The sequence below is a fragment of the Gymnogyps californianus genome, chromosome 1 (assembly GCF_018139145.2).
Source record: "Gymnogyps californianus isolate 813 chromosome 1, ASM1813914v2, whole genome shotgun sequence".
NCBI lineage: Eukaryota > Metazoa > Chordata > Aves > Accipitriformes > Cathartidae > Gymnogyps > Gymnogyps californianus.
The window spans coordinates 101,528,077-101,549,339 of NC_059471.1; positions in this window are offsets into that span (position 1 = coordinate 101,528,077).

The following is a 21,263-nucleotide window of genomic DNA, read 5'->3' on the forward strand; positions in this document are numbered from 1 at the left end:
TGCTCCTGCCCCTTGATGTAATGCTCAGTCTTGGCCCCCAGCCCACACCCCCTTCCACTGGAAGGCTTTTCTCCTTTTGGCCCCTTTCCCCGTCCCAGGGCCCCACCAGCGACCCTTGCGATCCCCGGCGCACGCAAGGTTCAGCCCTGTCCCATGGGCCACGGGCTGCTGGCTGCCCCGGGGCTGCCTTGGCTGGCCAAACCTGCCTCCTCGCTTCCTCATGGAGCCGCTTGGGCTCCTGGCAGAGATTTCCAAAATCCAGACAGGAGCTGGAGCTCAAACTCCACCTGGATCGAGCCTGGAGGGAAGAAAAAGCGGACATGTCTGGGAAAAAGGAGCTTTATGGTAATTCTGCAGTAGGCAACCAGACTTTTAGGATGGGAGCCGATTTTCTAGAGGCTTGAAAGGGAACGGGGAGCCCAATATCCATGGGCAACAGCAAGTGCGAACATAGCAAGAGGACGGTGAGACTAGTCCTAATCTGCCTGGTCAGATCCACATCTCACACCAGATGGATGCTGTCCAGGAGAACAAATTACAACATATTCTTTGCTCTGACTCATGGCCTGGGGCTGGCAGTGGCCGTAACTGCAGGGGTGAGGGGTTCCTCGGGGCGTGCGTGGACAGGCAGCACTTCTCTCCAGCACCCCGGTGGCAGGGGTGGCTGGCTGGGGTAGGCGGCCTGAGGGACCGCGGGCAGCATCCTCAGCCCTGCCATCGTAGCGCTTCCCTCTCGGTTTTGGTAATGTACCAGCTCCAACACTGCACGGGCATCAGATCCACAAGCTCCGACTTGGGCATCTCGGAGACCTGCCAAGAACACCATGAGGGCATGCATACAAAAGACAGGAGAAAATTAAACAAAATAAAGACCAGGGGAGACACGAATGCTCCAAATGCTAACGAACAGAAGTGAGAAATGTTGCTGCTCTCACCCAAAGCAGAGCAAACAGGCGCAGAACGGTGAAATTGGGCTGCCGATGAGCAAGCGAGGATGGGGCTGCCAGGCACAATGGTCAAACAGGGGGACACCAGAAAGCAATGACCGCGGTGCTCTCTTCTCAGGTATCTGGCGGGGCCATGTCCCCATTGGGAGGCATGAGGATGGGCTGCCTGCATGCCTCGGGCAAACCATCTTAGACCTTTGGGCTCAGTTTATTGTTTGGTAAAACGAAGGTGATAATATCTGCCTCACAGGGGAGCTGTGAGGCTTATTAATGTTTTGTCTAGTGCTTTGAGATCCACCGAGTGAAAGTCCTTTATGACTATTTTATTGTTATTGTACGGAGATCAAAGTAAGAGCTCTAATCTAATGCCATCCCTTTTATGTTTATACCACCCACTTGTATCCAGAAGTCAGCCCGACTGCAGACTCTCTCTTCAGCCTCTTGGTCTTTCAAGGCTGCGAGTGTTTGTTTGTCGGTGAGGTTTTCCAGGGTAACAGGCTACTAGTCAGTCATAGTCTGAACCTTGTAAAAGAATGAGGGCAGACACAAAATTGCATCATTATTTAGCAGGGCTGGAAGTAAACCATTGAGCTCAGTATTTTCTCTAGTTATGCGCTATGTTAAATAGATAGGTGTGGCAGGCCAGAAATGTACAGTACCAAGGCAGTGCTCTATTTGAAATAATTTTTGATTTATTGATGTTCAACCTTTCGTCCTTTTATTATGCATAGAGGGTGTTCTTGTAAGTACAGATATATATACATCTATACATGTGTGTTTTTAAGCCACAGAAGTCTGTAAGTCCCAGAACAGAAGACAGCAAATTGGTAATTCATGGATTTTCCTTACCCTGTTTGAAGGAGCTCATGTCAGAGTGTGATCTAATCCTACAGAGATATCTTTTTTTTCCTGTAAGGGAAAGCTACTGCTGGGAATCTCAATTTATTAAGTGTATGTACTTGTTTCTTCTTGGACATCAATTTTACAAAGTGCCTTAATGTGTGAACTGTACACAAAGGGTCCAAGATGTTGAAGGGTGACAGTAAGTGCTCTGTTGACAGGAGACTGTGTGGTCCAATTATTACTAGGAAAAAAAAAGAAAAAGAAAAAAAAAAAAGAAAAGAGTATGCAACTTCATGTCCAAACCTGAATGAAAAGGAAGAAAAACATGAGCTCTATAGAACAAGTCATATTCCTGTTCTTGGAAAAAGACCAAACCCCATGGCAGATATGTTTATTTTAATACTTTTATTGTGTTATATATTACTTTAAAACCTGTTCATCTGAAGTTCAGTACCAGAGGGTACAGCTCCTGCAAGCAACCTAATTCTCCACTTGTGCAGCGATTCACACCTGCCTGGGTATGAAATGTAGTGCTGTCTGGGTAATGGAGTTTTCTGTTCAGTGACTGAGTTGAAAAGGGGGAACAACAAGGATTTAAGAAAATAAGTTGTCCCACAGTGGAAATGTCTTGATTCTTGGCAAATCAAAGAGCAGCGTGTTTTATTTTGGATCTCTCTCAAAAGATTCTCTGGAGCCAAAACTAAATGTTTAGGGTGGAGGGGATGTTTTGTTTCAGGTTGCTTGCACTTTGTAGTAAGAAACAAAGGAAAACCAAACCATTAAAACAACAACAAAAAGGTCTTTTTAAATGAACGAGTAATCGAGATGAAAACTTAGGAGTTCCACTTCAGAAGTGCTGAAACAATGCATTTTGGTGCTCTGGAAGTGTCTCTCTTGCTGTTTTTTATTTCGCCTAAAACTGATCACTGAATTCAGCTCAAATTTGCGAAGTTTCTGACTGCCCAAGCCTGTGTTTTTGATTCATTTTTATTTGGCAGAGCAAGTAAGAGCATGTGTGTAAGTACTTTTTATAAATAGAGAACTCAAATAATTCACAACTATCAGATTTATCATGGAGCAATTCCACAGTCTCACCTATCAGCAAACCAAGGCCCTACTTCAAGAAAAAGTGAAAATGCGCATATATCCTGGTGAAAATAAATAAGACTCTGAGGAACGCAGGCACATCCTGTGAAAACACGCAGGTAATCAAAATCCGCATTTTCCATTGGAAGAGTAAGGGGTAGGATTTTTTTAAAACTATTTGTGCAGTTCACTTAAAAAGGTGCGCAGCAGATGAACTGTGACCACAGGGGCACTTCAAAGAGACAGCAATGCTAAGGCAGGTGTGAAATGGGATGTAATCACAGAGAGAGATTTTGCCATATGGGTTATTTCCAAATGATTACCTGTTTACTTTCAGTGCCCCTGTCAGCTGCTGTATGTGTGCATATTTATCTATTCATACAGGTAAGTATATTTACATATGTAATCTATTCAACAGTGCCAATACCTGTTTTTACCCATTCAAAAGGTCCTTCTACTGCAAGAAAACCCAGACCTATATGACTGCCAGCTCTAAGCCCTTGACCTTGAAGGATTCCTGCGGGTACATTTTTGAACTAGCATTCAACATCAGTAAATCTTGCACTAATGCTCTTGGTGACTCATAGCCTTTATCTGTCTTTTTACGGTCAGATTTTCCAAAATCTTGAGTGTTTGCCTACCTCTCCCCTCCCAACAAGGCCTTCCCCTGACTTCAAAGGTACGAGAGACAGGCCAACACAAATTGCTCTCGAAAATCCCACCCTCATCTGTTTGGCTGCTCTCCCCACCCCATCTGAGCATCTCCTGTTACCCTGGGCAGCAGCACATGCCAGCTGCAGGTAACACAGTCCTGACTTGTACAGTAAATGAGGAAAACTGCGTGCTGCTGCCCTGATGTGTGTATAGCATTTCAGCAAGTCGTTGGTTAGAATGACAGTAATTTTTAAAGATGATTGTGGGATTACATCACAGAAACTACTCCCCTCCAGGGTGGGTAGCACTGCTGCATTATCGGTGAGAAATTATCTTTTTTTTGGTTCTTCCTGAAGTAAGGAGTCAAATAGATTTGTCAGCAGGCAGTGTCCTGGGACTGTATTATTTTTAACAGGAACACAGGCTCATTTTTACTGCAGTTCAGCAATGGGATTTGATTCTTTTTTTTCCCAGGGTGGCCTTTTTATGTGCTAAAAATGCTTCATCATGGTAAAACACAAAACAGGACCTTCCTTAAAATCCCACCCCCTCTCCTGGGGTGTTTGCCTCATCCAACTCTTTGGAGATCAGCGTGACTCATGTAGACTATATCAACATACTTCATCTTCTTTTTTTTCCCCCTTCATTTTCAGTGCTTGAAGAGAGAGGAAAACGTTTGTGAAACAGTGCAGGGTGACAGCAGGGTGAACGAGAGCTTGTGGAAAGCTGACTTTGCCCTGGCATTTCCTATCCCAGGGGCAGGGACGCATGCCCAGCATTAATGCACCCTCCAACCCAGCACCAAAGCATTGCCCAAGCCCGTAGCCAGTATCCACCTGCGCAAGGGGCAGGTGCCAGCCTGGGAATACATTTGGCCTGAACTTTGCCCATGCCCCTGCTCTCTGAAGTCCCCGCTGTGCTGGGCTTCTGCAGTTCGTGCTCCCAGACTGGCAGTCAGCCCTGCTACAGCAGGCGTGAGAAGCCAGCAGCATCTTCCTCGCTAAGGCGTTTTAGCCTGTGTCTGCTTACTGCCACATGCCCTGAGCAGCTTTTGTGAGAAGAGACTTAGCCTTGGCCTCTCTGGAAAGCAGGACACTTCGACCACGGATGGTGCCTCAGCAGTGCCTTGGGAGCTTCGCGTGTGTCCTCTTGATGGCTGGCGGTCAGCTTGCTGCAGCACAGGTGGCAGCTGAACCACAGCTCCTGGCAGTGTGCACCCTCTTGGCCCGCTGCAAAGGCACAGTGAGTCGCCAGGAAGGACGTGAAGGAAGCTCTGTCCTATCCAAACAAGTGTCCTAACCACAGGGACAGCACTATGGGGACGCTTTCTCCCTCACCCTCTTTGCAGACCTTCTCTACTTTTGATAAGAAAATTTATCCCTGATGCAAGAGCTTTCTGGCTTATCAGCCCTGCTTGGCAAACAAAATCCCATCTGCGCTCCTGTTCAGCAGCAATCCATCCTTGCCTGTATGCTGTCCTGCAGGCACAGAACTGCACCTACCACCTCCGCCCCGCTCCTCTCCTTCCAAACAGCCTTGTGTATACATGAGCAGGATCTCGGGGGACTTTGACCCAGCTTTAAGATTTACAGAATTTTTGCAGCTCTTGAATGTAATTTTACAGAAAAACTTAATTTAGGTTCCAAGAAAATAACCTCTTGATGGTATTAATTTGCTATACCCAGTGCCCCTGAGAAAGTCTTGTCTTCGTGTTTGGTCACAACCTGCCAAATTAGTGACTGCATTGCAGAGTGGGTGTCTGGGGTCCCTTCCATTCACTTACCAGTTACTGATAAAAGTCCCTTATGTACCTTGTGTTGTTTTGCTGTTCCCCCAACTCCAAGCTGATAAATTCTGCTCACTTGGCGATCAGGCTGTCCAAGGGAAGCTCTGTGTGTTTGTACACATCTGTGTGTCTTTGTACCTCTGAAAATCTCTTCTACTACAGCAATGATTTTCTTCACGATGCACAAGTTCTTCGCAAAAAAACCCTCCATGCTGATTTGCTTTCCCTCAGTCCACCAGGGCCAAACTCTTTGTCCCTCCCTCCCCTTGCCGGGGGGCAGATAACCAGCATACCAGTGGACTCTGACTCTCCAGCTTGCACCCTGTCCCACTGGTGTGGCTCAGCAGTATCAGTGGAGTTATGCTGCCCCTGCAACCGGCCTGATGTGGTGATTTTCCAAGGCCCGGTACACACGAGTTGTTAATTCTGAAAGGCCAGGTCCTCAACAGAGAGAAATCAAAGTAAATTTGCAGTTGCTAATCACAGCTAAGCTAGTGTTATGAATTGGTTGAAGTTTACACCATGTATTTCTTGGGATCGTCAGCTGCTCCCATTGAGAGGCAGTGAAGACTCCTGCCCAGCACCTTCCGTGGAGATGCTCTGGATTTGGGTTACTGGTGGGATGCAGGACCTCAAATCTGTCCTGACTGAACCAAAATGAGCATTCACAAAATACATATAGGAATAAGTTAGTGGGTTTTTTGCCTTGTACAGTTACACACATTATCACTATATTTTCCATTTTATTCTAAAAATAGAATTAGAAGCCAAACTTTCCTGTCCTTTATTAACTTCACTAGTATAAGCTAGATTTACATTAGTTGAAATACGTGTGAGAACAATGTGGAATTATAATTCTACACCAAATTAAGCAATGACATTAATGGGTAGATTGTAATAATAAATATATAACAATAATAGAGAAGGAAATAGAATCGAAACTTGAGCTTTAGTCCCAGGCCCACACTCTCATAACTTTCCTCACTCTAGTTTTATTCCACTCAGCTTTATGGCAATGGAAGAGCTGAAATGCAAAGATCAGAGTTAAATCCTGACTTTGCAATAACTCACAGCATCTGGTCCCCTCGTTCCTTCCTGGATTGCTCTCTCCGTCATTCTCCAAGCATCATGCTGATGATTTGCAGTGCCATTGCTATTTGACTACATGACCCATTTATCATCTCCACACTTCAGCATGCTCATTTTTCTTAATTTAACCAATGAATGGAGTAGCCCTAAATCACAAAATGGAAATGAGGGAAAGTGCTTAACTGGATCTAAGGAAAATGCTGGCTAGACTCCTCCCTGGGAAAAAAAAAAAAAAAGTCTTTATTTTCAGTATCAAGTATATCACATACTTTCTCAGACTGAGAAAACCTCCCTTACTAGGTTTGCAGTTTCCACATTGTGCAGCAGAGTTTGCTCTGACTCATCTGTACAAATCAGTCATTTTTGGATCGGGGTCCCATTTTTGCAGATTAAGTTGCAGGGAGGAACCATCTAAGTGCTAGAAATAGTCATCCCAGACTTCTTCTAGTCAATTAGTCCCCGCAGATGGTCAGCTAGAGTCGGTGCTCCTGCCTGCAGTAGGCGTGTTAGGCGCATTCACGCTTCTGTGAGTTTCTCCACGTAAACTCTACTCTCTGTTCCCACCAAGGCCTGCAGCAGGGCGTTCCCCAGCGTTGTGTAAGGACCCACCACCGTCTGCCTTGCACTCGCCTCCTGTCTAACCTGCCTGGTGGCTCCTAGCTCCTGTATGCTCAGCATCATTGGTCTCTGCTACACTAAAGGGTCCTAAACTACCCGCTCATTCTTTACACAGAAGCTGCTTGCACATGCTTGACGATCCTTGCTACCCTCCTGTGCGTCCTTTCCTGTCGCAGTATGGCCTTTTTTGAGAGGGGCAGCAGGATTGCACACAGTATTCAAGACAAGGACACACCAGGGTGTTATATTGGGTAGTGGTGACAGTGGTTTGGTTTGGTTCTTCCTTTCCCTGGGCACGGAGCTGATGACACTTCCGTAGCACTCTTGCCCCAGGACTCCATTCCTGGATGCTCACAGGTGACTCAGAGCCCAGCGCTGCATATTTAAAGTTAAGATCTTTTTTTCCCAGGGTGACATCACTTTACAATGTTGAAATTCATCTGCCATTCTTGTCTTCAGCTTAATTTCCTTCTGCAAAATATGAATGAGTTCCTACGTCTTAGGGTTCAACAGTGTTCACCATCACAATGCTCGTAAACGTCTTCAGAAATGGGCTGGTAGCAATGCATTCATAGTATTATAATTAATCCCTTCTATTGCCTAACATCAAATGCAAAGAAGTATACTACTTTCAAAGCCAGAATTTAAAAGAAACCTCACCAATGACCATTTGAGAACTGTGGAAGAAAAGCAAATAATTAAAAACAATTGATGCCATCCCAGCTCTTTGCCTGTGAGCAAAGCAAATTATCCACAGCACAACATTTTCTTCTGCTTTGAAAATGTGTGCACAGGGAAAAAAATACTCTAGAATTCTCAGGCTCATTAGATCATGTTGAAAAAAGGGTATAATTGTGGTAATATTTTTGAAATATTTTTCACATCTTTCTCTTTCATGTGAATTTTTAAAATTTGTATTTTAAAAGTCATCATATTTCAAATTTTGGAATCTTTCTGTTACCTCTGTATCCAGCAAGATGGAAAAGAATAATACATTTTAAATTGCAAGTGACAGTTTTTTCCTCTACAGAAAATCGCTAATAGTTATGTCAAAACTACACATTCAAAAAATTCTCAACCTACTCAAAAGAGGCATCACAGAATGAAAGTGTAGAAGAATTGAAAGAAATTTAGGGCACTCATGAGCAAAAATAGGCCAAAGTCATTGCTCACAAAATGTGTGCATGGTGATGGATGGGGTAAAGATCAAGGCTAGGAGTTTTTCAAAGCAAAATATCAGAGATTCCTCAGCTGAAGGACAAAGTTCAGCATGAGAGGAAACTGGAGCTCCCTTTTGCTAAGGGAAACAGAGAAGGTGCATCAAAATAATCAACTGCAAAAGTATTTCATAGTTTTTTCCTTGACTTTGGAGATAAATGCAGGATATTATCTTTTCCTCCCAAAGATATATATGTGACCAAGAAACTGGTTCCAGTGCCATTATAACCAAATGAAGGATAAATAGCAACTAACAGAGATGAACGTGCCATTTACAAATCAGGACTTTCAAAGCTAGCACAAATATTTCCCTTGAAAAAGGACAAAAACCGAGCAGAAAATTTCACTTCAAACTAAACAAGTAAACCTGCTTTTGAAACCTTACCTTGCTGGGTTCAGCCCTGCTCCTAAAGCACAGTGAGCAGGACAGGGAGCCACGCCAGGCACACACCAGGCTCAGGTTTTGCCCAACTTGCCCCCCACAAGCCCGGACAGCCAGCCCATGGCAGTGTGGCTGCTGGCAGGAAGAGGGGGCACACCATGGCCCGAGACGGGAAGGTGTTTGGAAAAAGCGGGAGCCAAAACTGACCAAACCAGGGTTTGCAGCAGGAAATGTCTCAGAGGGAAAAACAGAGCAGCACCATGGACACACCATGAGAGCCGGAGCCGGGGGGCAGAGCGGCACAGTAAGGGGAGTGCTGGCCGGTGGGAAAGCCTGGCGTGATAAGGGAGGCACATCAAGAAACCCCAAAGTACAACTGTGCGATGAGTCAGGCTGGGGGGAGAAAAGCTTGAGACAGAAGGGGAAGAGATGTGTCTACAAGCGCTCCTGCCTGGATCTACACGCACGGTGCAAATTTATTGAAGCCTGGGGAGCATTTCTGGCTGAAGATATCATGTCTGCCCCTCTTTCCTCGTCTCCAAATTCAGTTTCTTTAGCCGGCTTTGGTTGGCTGTTTTAATCCCTTTTTTTTGTTTTTTGACTGGGGCACTGAAGCTCCAAGGGGTGTTAACTTACAGTCACTGCGGAAAATCTTCAAGGGAGAACAAAAGCATCCCAGCTTTTCCCAGGGCAGATGGGCAACGGCCAGAGAAGCATCACTTGGTCACGAGGGGGGAGGGAAAGCCGATGGGCCGGCTGTGGGCAACCGCAGGAGGATGGGAGCAGCGGTGCGAGAGAGCAAGTAATGGCATGTGCAACGAACGATGATGAAACGTGGCTGAACTAAATAGTTAGGGCCAGATTCTTGCCCTTCTTTCCTAAAGTCAGCAAAGTTTAGCCGGCTTTACAGCAAAGCCAAGTGGGGCTGAGAAATCAAGTTCAGTGTCATCCAGATTTAACCACCCCGAGTGCCTGCAAAGTGTACACAAGGTTAAACAAAATTTACCGTAACTCATATTTTAAGTGTCTCTGAACTTGGCCGCCCACACAGGAAACAGCTTGGAGCAGGTGGTCAGCGAAGCCTGCGGATCATGGCTGGCTCCACTCAGGGTACTTGTGGGTTACTGACTCACTGCCGAATTATGAGCCCAAACAAAAGGCTTTAAGATAAACTCAAAGTCAAGAAATTGAAGAAGACAAGGTGAAGGAAATGATGATCCCAGCCTGTGCCCTAAATGCACGCGATGGATGAGGAGTTGGTAAAAAGCAAAATAAACCAAGGGGCTGTTGTGCTGGGGTTTGCTTCTCCTACTTGCCAGAGCACCTGAAGGAGAAATCATGAGAGTGTGACAAGAAATAGCAGGTGAGGGAAAAGCTGTTCTTGATGTGTCATGCTGCTTCTAGCCTGCTAGTAAAAAAAATCCTGTATTTTAGACGATATTCCAACCATCTCATTGGGCTGAAACGATTTGCTTGAACATATTAAAAATGTTGAAATTCTTATTGAATAATCGCTCCTAGATTAAAGTCTTGCGAATACTGCCAGAAATTATTCCTAATGTCGATTTTTTTTTTTTTCCTCTGTCACTTTCTGGAGCTAAAAAGCTCACAACTGTGGGAGAAAATCCTACCAAACTGGAGAAAGTTTGCTGCTCATTTATCAGCCATGTCACTTGCTGAAGTTTTATGTGAGTATTACTTTCAAGGTACTAAATATTATTAAAATAGATGCTTTTATTTCAGATACTGTTAAAAATTACAGACATGAGGGTTGGCTTTAGATGACAATATGTCTTTAACCCCTCCCGTGCTCTGGTTTTTCTGTGAATGCTGTGCAGTGGGTGATTTCAGGCAGTTCACCGTGCAGGGACAAGAACAGTTTTGCAGTGTGACTCTTAGCCCTGAACTTCCCATGCTCCCCTCCATGTCTGCAGAACAGACTGTATGATGGCAGAATTTGGTGGCTTATCTGGCGGCCAAAGGGACCCCACTCAGGCGCGTCCTCTTAGGCTAGTTCAGGACCCTCTCTGGAAGGGAGAAAGGGCAAGCAGGAGGCTTGGGGGGAGCAGAGGCAGAGGAGGAGGTGAACACAGCAACACGATGCATTTATTTACTTACTATTTCTCCCAGGCATCCCTGCGTGGTGGGGGTTGTTTCATTCGGGGCCCTTCCATTTTCTTACCTAACTGCAAGGTCTGCTGTCACCCCAGAAGTCCCCTGCCAAAGGGGCCGAGCGGGCATGGTCAGCTCCAGCCCTCGGCTGGTAGTGACATTAATTTACTTTCTGTTTGCTCTATGGGCAGATCTCCTTCCTCTCACCATCCCTCATGCCGCTTTCTCAACAGCATTCGTTTTATGACCGCCCATTTATTTGGTGCATAAACCCCTGCACCAACAGTGCTTTTAATTTCTGTTGAAAAAGAGAAAAAACCAGTCACATTTCCTAAAAGGGGAGTTTTCATTCAGAGAGCACAGATCGCATCGTGATTTTGCATGCTGTAAACTAGGTCTGTCTAGATGACTCACAGCGGTTGCCAGCAGACATACCTGTACAAACACACACCCTGAAGTATTATAAATTAGTCTAGTTGTCTAATGCACTCACTGAGTGCCTAATACTGCTGGTAAAATATGTGCTGGCTTTGCTAGCACGGGAGGATGTTGTAAGGTCTGATTTGAAGCCAGTTTAACTCAATAAGCTTTAGATCTGGGTTTAGATGGTGAGAAATGCTCCAAATAACTCTCTTTCAGCAGAAGACATCAAACTGCTAGGGCAGCTCTTTTCGTGCTTCAAGTGGGGGTTTAAATACCTGGCAATATCAGGGTCTATATGGTTAGCTAACGATGCTAAGAGCCAGCACCCTCCTTCCTAGATTCCCTGATTTTGTGTTATAATCTTGGGCCAGGGTGTGTACCATAAATGTCTGCCAGTGTAGCAACACAGTTTAGAGGTGTGAACTCTCATATGCATTTTTATACCAGGATACTGTGTGAGCTAAACTATACCACAAAAACAATTCCATCTACAGTAGGAGCTTTTGCTGGTATCAAAGTATTATGAAGAATTGCTCCCCTCTACTGTAAAGTTTCTGTAGTAGATCAAGACCACAGAACCATTTATTAAAACTAAAAATGTAGGAAGTCTAGTGCTGATCTGTACTGGGGAACCCTTTCTGCCCTATGTTATGTGGGTGAAAAAGAGGCCTTTCCCTTTTGGAAAGAGTGGTATATTTCCAAATATTCGTATTCTGTGGTTCAGCTTCCTTCAGCTGGGCAATGTGTTTTAAGTCACAAAGATATAATAACGCAGTTCTGCAGAAATCTCTTTTCTGATTTATTTGTGCATGCTACGATACAACAGGAAAATTTCAAATGCTCTTTCTAAACTCCCCAGTCACAAATTGTAAAATACTCATCCATGCAATGCTTTCCAAAAACATTTCACGTGACACCTCTTCAGGAAAAAGCCTACTACTCGGAAGCCTGTGTGCATCAGGAATTCAGTGGTCTTTTACATCGTATTGGAAATTAACTTGTTTGGTTTTCAGTTTCACTACCTTAAAAACCATTGCTGTGGCTGTGCTGTTTGCTGCAAGTAGCTGGCAGAGCTGGGAAGTGGGGAATGGGAAGATTTTGGGAATACAGATTTCCACCCACAGTTATGCCATTTTTCAAGGCATCCTTTTGATTCTGTTCACCTGCCCGTGTTCCTTTAAGTCAGTGGAAATAGCTCTATCTCTCAGCGAGGCGGGCTTGGTTGTGGTTACATGCTGGTCACAAGCAGCCAGAGCAGCCTACAGAGGTTCGAATGAGCCTTCAAGCAGTGAGCTTGCATAGTGGAGCAATTTTGCCATAACAGCGTGAGGCTGGAGGATGAGCTACTTGACACTTCTGAAGTGCATTTCTGAGTCCCAGGAAGATGTGCATTGCCTGCTAGAGCCAGCCCGATGCTGGTACCCAGCTGAACGCTTTAATTGCACAGGAGCTTCTCTTCATCCCGCTGTAGCAGCTGTGATAAGGCTCCTCTTGCCTCATTTGGCCGTCTAACAGGGAGGTGTGTGATTATCCCTCCCAGCTTTGGCAGCTCTCTTGCAGCCTCCTTCCAGAGGTAGGCACTTCCCTCCCTTCACTGTCTGGGGAGCCGAGGTAATTAGCTGGGACTACAAGTCTTGCTTTATATGGCTGAAGTTGGGTGAAATTAAACCTTCCCTGCGTGAATTCCGAGACTGTGGTGCCCTAAGTGGTTCCAGCATTGGGACCCTTCAGCTTTTACTATATCTTTATCTCACCGCAATATCCAGATTGGAAACACATTGCAAGGATTGTTTGGGGCATATGTTAGTGTCAGATCCATTCTGTGAGTTTCTGAAATTTGGTATTCCCATGTTTGTAAGACAAGACAGCAGTTTCTGCATTAAGTTTTGGCTTTGATAGTTTGATGCTGTCTCTGAAGCAGATGGGTATTCAGTACCATATGTCATCCAGAGCTTTGTTTTGAAAACACCAGGGGAAAAAAAAAAAAGCAGCAGCAACTTTTGTCAGATTTTAGCTGGGTTCATTGACCATCACTAAAAAGTGGACAGACATCTAACAGTTTTGTGCGTGGGTCTGAACACAGAAGCTGGAGCAATATAGCTTCCAAGTATATCTGCAGCATAAATGAGTCAAAAAATTAATCTGAAACTTTTTTATTAAAAAAATGAATATTTAAAAATAATAAAATCTTCTGGGGTGTTTATGTCAGTTTTGCCACATTGCTTATATCAACGAGGTATTTAAAGGCTGCATGACTTCTTTGATGCATTCTCTTGGAGATGACCTCCTTATCACTTCCTTCCGTTATAGTTAAAAAAGACATAAAAATGAGTTTTTTAAAGGGCTTTAACTACAAAAGAGTTTTCTGTTTCTGGGTCAGGTGAGAGGGTTTATTACCCAAAATACATAGTTTTACTTGTTCACACCAAAATCTCTCCAGCAAATTTTCTTGGCATAAAATTGAGTCTCTCCCCATTCAGTATATTGCCACAGAAAGGAGATACTATTTTTTCCATCTTTAGCCAAGAAGACACCTGTGGAGTCATATATTTGGTCCCCACAGCTCCCGCCTTCTTTTTTTGGCACCCTTTTCTCCCAGGCACACGGCTGCCACACACAGCTGTACCTCCTGCCCCGCCGCGGGGACAGCTGCAGTCCCGGTCAATCAGCACCAGCAGCGTCACAATTCACGACGAGATGGGTTCGAAGGAGTCCTCCCCGAATTTGCCTTTCCTGATAGTGGGAGCCAGCTCCTGAGCCTCCCCGGCATCCGCGCAGTGGGAGCGAGGGAAAGCTGTGAACGGCAGCCCCGGCAGACGTCTCGGGCTCAGCCCTCCCTCTTGCCCATCAGTCCAGCATCAGCCAAGGGAGCCGTGACGGTCTCGTTGCGGGGCTGTGTGAGGCCCGGCAGCAGCGTTCAGACCTTAATGTGAGCCCACTGACCGCGCTTCTAAAGCAGTTGGGTATTAAAGGGAGGAAGGCACCTGGAGCACCTAGCCAGGTAACCACCCTTCCCAGTGGAGATCATCACAGGAAAGAACTAGAGGCCTTTAAAAGTTAGCTTTTAACCCTGCAACTAAAAAAGTGCATGCGTATCTATTTTAAACCAATACCTTTGGTAAGAACATTGGGTGGTTTCATCGCATTTCGTTTTTTAAAGACTAGCGAAGGATTTTGTACGCACCCGCAGACAGGCACATGCGCACACAAGTGCACGCATTTGTTTTAATCGTTAATCCAGACAAACTAAAGATTATGTTGTCGCATTAAAGGCTAATGTGATGAAAAGATCAAGGCATTTAATGAAGTGCAAAATTCATCCTACTTATGAAAAGAAACGTTGCTCTCTCCAGGGAAAACTCCGCACAGAAAATGTGGCTTTTTAATGAAAGTTATTTGTGTCTGTTTAATATTCTGGACCATGAGAAAAGATTTTTGTTGTTGTTGTTTTGGCACGTTAATAGTGCGGAGTGCCGCACCACTTCATTTTTTCTAACAACTTGAACGCTTTGGCAGACAGCCCCGCGCAAGAGTGGATTACCTCTCTGCTTTAATGGGATAGTTCATTAGCAGATTTGGTCATGTAATTGGGGAGGATAGTAGAAAAATTTTAAGAACTTCCTAGCTGCTGTACGCTCAGTTCACCTTCTATCGAGCGCTGGGAACCCAGACCCACCGCAGCCTCTGAGACACTCAGTTAATTACTCTCTGTCTCGGAGCAATTATTCCTGCCCCAGCTTCCTCCTCACGGAGGTTAAGCACTGTCTAATGAATGTGGAGGGAGAATTTTAAAATCACAACCCTGAGCGTGCAAAGATCGACTGTGTGAGACTTTTCAAGCTGCGTTGTAAAGACGGAGTTAGCGAAGTGCACGTAAAAGAGAAATCCCTCCAACGCAGGCAGCTGCGCGTGACCGTCACTGTGCAAGTAACATCATAAAAACCTCCGAGGGAGCTCTCAGAGCAGACTGCTTTGCAGGGATTGCTCTGCCTTGCACTCATACACATCTTGAAACGCTTAGACGCAGCGACTGAGTAAGCAGCTTCATACCACACAGTATTTTACTTGCAGTCAAGTACACCTATATTCCTACCCTCCAATAAACTGCGGAGAGCTAAATTTGGAATTCCTTGTCAGGGGGATTTGGAGAAAAGAAACGCATTACAGATGAATGCTTTCAATAGTTTCCACAGATTCAGTCTAAAGCTAAAAATCACCTGTTTGCTTTTCCTAAGGTGGTTTTTCCTTGCAGCTGAGATTTGCAACTGATGATATCCTTATAGTGAGTGACAGTATGAAACTATTTATTTCCAGCAGTAAGGAAATTATGTATTATATTACTCACAAGAGGCATGGCGTATTCTGTTCTTGGAAGTCCATATTCATCTGTAAGTTTTACAGGAACAAGGTTGTCAGAAGCACTGAACACTCCTGGCCCACTCGTGAAGTCAGTGTAAACTGGGGATTTACTTGTAGTTATCTGAGTGTGATGACAGCTTGCTCTCAGGAAAACCTGAATTACAGGAGCCATGCAGCAGATGTGGAAAGCTTGGACAACCTCATTGCAATTGTCTGTAGAGGAAGGAATGCTGCAGTAGGCTGACAATTATTTTTAAATTCTAAAACATTCCTAAACCTGGGATTTGCGGGAGTGAGGGAGGAACCTTCACCAAGCCATCCTCACACTGCGATGTCTCAGTAAAACTGGGGTTTCAGAAAACTGTTCTATAAAATTGCGGTGTTACTTTTGCAAGCACTGGCTCGAGATGGACACCTCTTGTTTGGGACTTCTCTGGCTCAGAAGTATTTTTACCAGGAGATAAGGTGGATACTAAAGGGAAGGTGGACAACCCTCTGAAAGTTTCCATGTACGGAGCTATAGTTGAACGCAGACCAGCTTTGCTGAGGAGGGCTCTGGCAGAGCTGAGGATTAGGCCAGGTACCTAGGGGTGAACGAAGTCACTCAGCGCTGTGAATCCTGCTGCCCTTCTGCATTTCCAGACCTTTTGGTACCATCTTGCTATCCCCACCACCAGGGAGGATAATCAGGTCAATTCTGTTGATTTAGACCCACTGAAAAGCACATCACTGTGTGACACAAATCCTGTAAGGCTCTAGCAAGCAGCAAGGAGTCAAAACTGACTTACTAAGAAGTTAGAGGTGGCCACGGTGGTTCTGGGAGTACCCTTCACTAAGACGTTGTGAAAAACACATGGCTTTCAGCAGGTATTGCCAGTTTCCTAACTAGGGGGAGTGAAAGTCCATTGTTTTATTTCAGATTAGAGGCTGTGGTTGTGGTAGCGCTTGCTATGTACTTTCAAAAACTCATAGTCTGTATGAGAGGCACACAATGTATAAGTGGTAATATGTGTCCAGAGTTCAAGAGAGAGAGAGTATCAATAGAATGTTTATATACACCCCAACCTTGATTCATTACAGCTGAAATGGCAAAAGAATAGGGCTTTAATATTTATACGTTAACAGATGGTGTAAATTCACTGTTTAGGGCTAGCCTGCATGGGAAATTTTGCCCTAGCAGCTATGCCAGGGTAGCTTCCTTTGTGGACTCTATTCTGGAATAAAAAATCATTTTACTTTTTAATAACACTTGTACTCACAAAATGGAAATACTATTCTGGAATAAGGGGATGTTTATTCTGGAGTACCACCCATATGGGGAGTCACACAGAATAGTAACAGAATACCAGTTCTGTCCAGAATATTTATTCTGGTTGATTTTTTTTCCAAGGAGAGAGCCTTGTGACAAATACATAAGGGTTGAGCGTGCAGGATGCAGAAGGCATGTCTAGGGTAGGAACAGATTTAGAGTAGCTCAGAAAGAGCCATTTTTTAAAATTTTGGAAAAATATATTCTTCAGAATGTTGAAATTTTAGAATCTTGGGAAAGTTCCAGTCTTCAAAACAAGCACAAGACCCTTAAAATGAGTGGAAAACACAAACACTCTCCAAAGCAAAGCTGCTTATTTAGACAGTTACTACTACCACTAGCACATTGACTGCTTGTGTTGAGTGCTGGAGTAGATTGGTTTTTCTCTCTCTGTATGAAACGGATATAAGAGATTGCCGTATTTCTGGTGTTTTATCAGAAGATGGACGATAATCCCATAGCTCAACTGAGAAGATCCAAGTCACAAATGTTAGCCCAACAAAACACTGGGGGTTTGGAGAAGGTCTGCCGAAGGAGGGCAGCAGCCCGGGGCCTGTCTTTGGTATGCAAAAATAAATCTTTGATCAGAATCAAGCTCACAGTTTGATGGACAACCCAGATATTAGGCTTGCCTATAAAACACAAACGCACAGATCCAGCAGTTGAAAAGGTTAAGACAGAGACTCCTCTTTACAGCTGCGCTTTCTGTTTCAATGCATTCTGTACAAAACTTTTTCATATGTCTGAAAAAGAAAATGCCTACTTTAAACGATTAGGGTGCTGTCCTCAGGGGAAGTTAAAGACGTCCATGGTAACAAAATAAATAATGGAGTAAAAAATGGGTCATGCTTTGTTACAGCATTTCACGATAACACAGATCTTTTTTTGAAGTGTTAAACTGTGTCTTTCATTTAGTAAAGCATACCAGCCAACACTGGCATTCAGCAATCTGCAATTTATTAGCCGTGATCCTCTTTCATCAGAAGTCATTCTAAATAAAATTGCGGCTGGTTTTTATTTACTGTAACTCATTGCGTTCACTAAGAATGATGATCTGGCAGGTGAAGGTGAACAGCAGAGAAAGCCGTCGGAGATTTTTCAGGCAGGGCAGTTGCACTGGTGGGAAAGTCATGGGGCAATGGCAAACACGTGGAGGGGCAGCAAGGACCCCGCGTGTGCTGGAGGTCAGATGTGTTCCTGATGTGGGCAGCGGTGATGGAGACCTCTTTCCAGCAGTGAGCTTCGCTCCCCAGTGCAGAGCCTCCTCGAGGACCTGGGGAACCTGCCAGAGTGGACAACAACGAGCCTAGCACTGAGTTTCACGAGAGCCGTTCACAAGGCAGGTACAAGAGGAGGTTCAAGCTTAAGGTAAAAATTGATGCCTTCAGGATTTTGCTGAACAGCTGAAGTTCTCCTCTTGAGAAGTAAAAGCTGCTGCTGGGAGCAGGGTAGAGGCTTAGCCTTCCTGAATCTATTTTTAATTAGCACCTCACTTTCTGGCAAATGGACTCTCTGGGATATACCTTATGTAAGGGCAGAGCACCCACTGCAACACGCCTTGACAACCACTTGAGGGAATGACTTCAGTTTGAAAATCTTCCCTTTATTTTTCCAACTGGCAGGTTACCAGTTTTTCTGAGGCACATGGAAGGAGAAAATCATAACCAGCTTTGAGCTGATCGTTTCCCAGAATGATCCCAGCCTGTGAGGGAGCCCCCTGACACTCAGCAGAGTCTGTTACTCCTTGTTTCAAATTTTTAAATTCCCTGCTGAAAAGTTTAGCCTGACGAAGATACAGGTACATCCTGCCTCCTGTACCTTTTCATCTGTGCTACCCCTGGAAGATCTTGCATCCAACTTTCCCAGTTTCCAAAAATATACCCAGTCAGGCAGCTTCCTCCATCCTCTATGCTTTATGATGAGAATAAGGGATATTATCTTTTTTCTTCAAGTCTGAGAGGGGGAAGGTGAGCAACACAGAAGAGGTGCATTAAGGTCCCAGTCCAGCTGCTGTGCGAGTAGGGCAGCTGCAGAGGCACAGACACACCATGTGTCTCTTGTAACACCTTCGGTGCAGGCGCAGGAAGGGTATGAGTTCCTTGTCCTGGCCCTTTCTGGGTGAATGTCACATCTAAACACCAACCCAACATGCCATCACACTGCCAGTCTCCAGCTTCCAGTTATCTTCATTTGTTACGTCGAAACATGTATTCAGCATCACCTAGAAGTGGGAGATGTAGCCCCCGCTCCAGCAAGCTTTCCATCTAAATGATACCTCAGTAGTATAATCTGAACATCCAGCAAAGGAGTAAGATGTACAATGAAGACAAATGGAGTCTTTGACACAGTCATGGCAGGGCTTTTAATATATTTTTCCTCTCTTCTTGTGTTATGTCTTTTGCAGACAGACACAATTTGGTTTGCCCATGCTCTGAGCTATGTATGCACAAGCCAACTGTGCACCAGAAACCACATGGCCATGATTAGTGTAGCGCTGTGCCCAAGCTCATAAACTGGGCTCTGAGGCAGGATATATTAAGTTCGGCTCACTGCCACCCTAATATGTCTACCTGGCATCCATCTGGCACAACGTGCAGGCAAGGCATAACTTCCTTTTCCTTCAAAAGACCATGTAGCTGCACCCTCAGTTATCTTCCCAGTGCTTGGGGGTTAGCTCTGGAGGAAGGAGCATGTTGGAGGAAGCAAATGAAATGGAGATGTCCCTCACCTGCCAGGCAAAGGTGAGGAGGAAACTCTATGGACTGTGGTCAGCTTGAAAGAAATTAGGGGGGATTAGAAGGAAGACACAGTAGGAGCAGCCAGGACGTGCAAAGGCAAATGGAGAAATAAAGACTTCATTCATCCAGCTGTGGTAGATTTTATGGTGGTATAGGCCCAAAGTCCTCCTGGTGACTGAACATGTCGAGACCACAAGAATTCATCACTCTCTACCTCAGCCAGGTATGAACATCTTGAGTAGAGGATACCTCTCACATTGCCATCCACATTGCTTAGCCAAACACCAAAAACCATTTGCAGGATTTTTTTATCCTCTTCATTCTTGGGTCCCACCCAGAGTGGCACCCCTTGGTCACGTCCCAGTCCTCTCTGTGCTGGTTCCTGGGAGGCTCCGTGGTCAGAGGTGCCCCTGACATCTTAGCATCAGCACCAGCTAAGTCCAGCTGAAGAAGAGGAATGGGAGCCAGTACGGGGAATTCTCCCATCAATTTCCTCCAGCCATGGAGGTTTGTAAGATTTGGTGTGAGAAAATTGCCAAACGAAAAGTCAGACCTGTTGTGTTGGGTAACTCTGGAGGTGTAGGAAAAGTAAATTTGTCTAGACCACAAACCCTATGGAAGTGGAAGCCACAAAGATTTTGGCCTTCCCTTTCATTCCCTCTCTCATCCTCACAGTTTCATCTCGTACAGCTGGTTCCCATTTCTTTCCCTCGTGTTTCTCTTGAGAATTTGCCTCATGACTGCGGTGTGTTTGATGGAGAAGGTCTGGCTACTTTCCAGACTGAGTCACCTCGAAGGGCAACTGCTGAAGCACCTCCGCTCTCAGGTGCAGAGCATCCAGTCTGTACGTCTCTGGTGAGCTGAGGAATAAGGCACAGTACTGCAGAAGTCGAATGTATTCCCCATGGGTTGCTGTAAATAGCTATTTTATTTTGCTGCTACCATTAGACCACCCTAGAGCCTCCTAAGCTTCTTTGAGACAAGAAGTCCTCATTTCAGAAATAGATCCAGGGAATCATATTAAGTCCTGGATCAAGCTGGGGCAGGGGGGAAGGTTGAGTTTTGGCCTATTGTAGACAGAGGGCTCACCCGACGTTTTTGAGCTGGAGCTGGACGCTGCCACGAGATGGGAGGGGGGAGAGGGAGGAGGAGGCAGAGGTCCTCGCAGGCCCTCCTCTGGGGAGCTGTAATAGATTCCTGCGCATTCGATTAGTGGGATGGAGAGCAGATTAAAACCAGATTATTCTCTCTGTAGCTCATGCTGAGCAGAATCTTCACTCTGCTCAAGATGTTCCTCAGATGTGAGCCAGGGTGGCCCTTTACCTTCCCAGAAGTGATTCAGGGAAGCGCTACCTCTCCCATCAGAATGGGTTTAGCCTGCAAATGTTCACACCATTTTTGCAAAGGTGGCTCCCTGGGTACACGTGAGGCTGCAGTTAGTTAAAAAGAATTTTATTTATCCATTATTCTTTCTTTTTTCCTCCCTGACTGCTGTGTTGCTTTTAATCCATACTAGAAATTTGTAATTTCCTTAAGCAATATGCTCAAGGTCATTTGCATCATGACCATGCAAATGTGTGCGTAAACATCCTGCTTTCTAACAATACTTTCTTCTTCAGTGGAGTTTGGTTGTGAAATTCTGACCTTTATTGTATTTGTGTTTGCATCTTAACTCATTCAGCAGGGACACAAAGAAACA